The sequence below is a fragment of the Alosa pseudoharengus genome, unplaced genomic scaffold, assembly GCF_046254945.1.
Source record: "Alosa pseudoharengus isolate Yale_2024_CS ecotype anadromous, Long Island Sound unplaced genomic scaffold, YU_APseudo_1.1 YU_APseudo_1.1_scf_2, whole genome shotgun sequence".
Classification (NCBI taxonomy): Eukaryota; Metazoa; Chordata; class Actinopteri; order Clupeiformes; family Clupeidae; genus Alosa; species Alosa pseudoharengus.
In genome coordinates, this window is record NW_027468663.1 from 15,241,877 (window position 1) to 15,245,333 (window position 3,457).

Consider the following 3,457-nt stretch of genomic DNA (forward strand, 5'->3'; position numbering starts at 1 on the left):
TCATGATGCAATACAAGGAACAATCATAGTCAGAATTTTGTTAAAAACCGACAAAAGGTCAAAGTCTGCTAAATTGTGATAGAAATACGGTAACTTTAAGGCCTAGGCCTACTCATTAAAATCAATAGAGAGCCTACTATATTGTAAATCAAAGCTTAAAGGAACCGTATGTAAGATTGTGGCCAAAACTGGTACTACAATCACTTTAAAATTACTGTAGAGCGGTGTATCCCCTTCCCCTCCCCTCTGACTGGCAGAGTTGGCAACCGGATGACAAAACACTACTGACTTTGTGATTAGTAGATAGGTGGAGGGTGGCGCATTAGGCCAAAACACAACATGACAACATCAACATCAGTTGAGGGCTGCAACTTCACTTTTTAAATGACAATATCCTGGCCAGACTACTGTTGTCAGTGATATAAGTATTTGAAATGAACATGATATCTTAATGTCTAGTGACATATCAGGGCAATTTTATGATTAATTGAAATACATTTTTTACATACGGTTCCTTTAATAAAGACATGTCAAGATGGTGGCCTGCTGGCCATTTCTGTGCCCTAAGTGAGTGGCTTTGAGTGAGTGACATTTAAATGATGACTCAAACACTCAAACACCTGTGTGTTTTTAAACATTAATTTCTGAAGAAATTATGTTTTACCTATAAATGGTGCACTGTCACTTTAAGAGCATTGATCTTTACCTTGTCATAATGCCCTTTTGCCAGCTCTTGTTTACAAGCCTTATTTGTTTGAGTTACATTGATAGCACAATATTAACAATAATATGCACAATGTTAAGTTGTTTGAAGCAACCTTCATTGCTTTGGAAATGGAAGTATGCAATGACATGTTGCTTCACATTTCGTTTTGCGAATACAAGTGAATTATGAGCCTGGTATCCACCTAGCTATCTGAATGGAATGCGTTTCAGTCGACTCAGCATATCATGTGCTTCATGTAGCCTAAATGCTTGGAAAACGAATGATTGAAGACCCACCAATTCTAGTACTAGGTGGTGATTGAGAGAACCCAAAAGGTATCAAACTTGCATGTAACATCGTGTAAGTGCATTTTGACATTGTAAACGTTATTGATGAAGAGTGAAACGCAGTTTGCAATAAAGCTACTATTCATTGGTTACATTTGGGTGCCCAGTCAAATTCAACCAGTATCAGGAGATAACGTTCTACTATTTTGCGCTGATTTTTTCTCCTCTGTTGTTCTCGCGTGGTGTTTGCGAATATGTATCAAAACAAAACACCACTTAATTTCGGGTTAAATGCATTGTAACGCGCGTTACTGAAGTTTGTACCGAGTAAAATATTACCCAATTTTTTTTTGTAATGCCTTACATTACCACGTTACCGCAAACAGCAATATATTACAGTAATTACATTACTTTTGTAACGCGTTACACCCAACACTGCATTTCAGATACGTGTTGGTTTCCTGTAGGCCTAGTATAGAGCTTTATTCTTTCTTTATTTTTCTATGTCCGAATATTGGGGGGGACATTTTGGTCATATTTGAATATTGGGGGGGACACGTCCCCCTCAATGTCTATGGTGACTACGGCCCTGGTTGGATGAATTAATTGATGTGGCAAAATAGGTCTGTTCAACGTCACATAACATTGTGTTTGAAAGAAAAACATGTAGACCTAGGCCTATTTGTTTAATTGCAGGTGTTGTGGTTTAATCAAACGGCCCCCCCCCCCCCCCCCATATACGCTTACCTTACATGATTCAATTAGAAAAAATTATTTATACAATAAGGTTCTGTTTCATTCAAAACTATAATGTTTTGTGTAATTGTGAGCAAATTGAACAGTCCTGACTAATCATGCTATATGTCTCAGAAAATATTTTGCAGAGTAGCCTATTTTAAAAATACAAAAACACTGAAGTATTTTTAAACTATGAAGGCATTTCCATCATCCAAATCAAATACAAAATAATAGCCTATTTTATATTTTGTATTCGACTTTTAAATACATGTATCAAATACTGCCCATCCCTGCCTGCCAAAGAACAGCAATATAGTTGTACCAATCCAATCCCACATATCAAATTTGCATTTTGTCCGCTAGTTCATAAGGAATCAATCTACACTGCAGATGAAAATAACTATGGTTCTAAATTAGCAAAGTGCAAACGGCAAAGTGTCAGAAAAAAACTCTCAGATAAAACTCTCTAATTTCAGATTTAGTCTGGTACTTCTATACAGAAATGTAAAATAACTATTAGCATTGATATTAATATAGGCCTACTAGCAATTTATGAGGCCATTTAGACCAATAATGAATACTACACATGCACATACAGCTCTGGAAAAAATCAAGAGACCACTGCACAATTATCAGTTTCTCTAATATTACTATTTATAGTGTTTGAGTAAAATTAACAGTTGTAAAATTAATTAATAACAGCGGTAAAATTAACTACTGACAACATATTTCTCCCAAATTCCAAATAAAAATATTGTCATTTAGAACATTTATTTGCAGAAAATGACAAATGATCAAAATAACAAAAAAGATGCAGTGTTTAGCAAATGGCAGCTGGGGTGAAGTGCACAGTGAGAACGGTTAGAAACAGGCTCCCAGGGGCAGGGCTCAAGTTGTGTAAAGCTAGAAAAAAGCCTGGTGGCCTGGAGGTTTTGGCCAGAACCTGGATGAGAGACTTTCAAGGAAAATTATTGTTGTGGATGCACTCATTCTGTAGCCAGTGTACAGTACAGTAGGGACCCTGCTGTATAAGATATTAATTATCTGTGCATTTAAAATTATTATCAGACAGGTGAATAGGACAGTACTCTGATTGGCACACTCTTGGTTCTTCTGGCAGAATCCGCAACCCCTAAATTGTGTTTCTTTGCTCACCTCCCCAATGCAGAGCTCCGGTGGTTGAGGTCCGGTGGATGAGATGGAGCGGTTAAAGTTGTGGTGCAAAGACAACACTTGCTCCTCAACACAGCCAAGAGCAAGGAACTCATTGTGGATTTCAGGAGGAAAAGAACTGCCATTCAGCCACTAATCATAAACAGGCACTGTGTGGAGAGGGTGTCGGACTTCCGTTTCCTGGGAGTCCACTTGACAGATGACCTGGGTGCAAACACCGCTGTGCTGGTGAAGAAGGCCCAGCAGAGACTCTGAGGGTCAATTTTTGTTACACTGCCTTAAACACACTGCAGGTGAAGGTCTCTGTAATTGGGGCTCTGTGCAATACTGAATGTGGATGTGTGATTGATGTCTTATGTGTTTCTTCTCTTAATCCTATTTATTGTTTTTAGTATTAGTCTTTGCACTAAGGATGACACTTAACTTTTGTTGTACTGTGACAATGACCATTAAAGATACTCTATTCTATGTGTGTGGCAAACATGTATCACTACTGGTGGTGATGAGATGAGTTTAGAAAACGATACAAAACAACATTCATTCATTAGTTTTG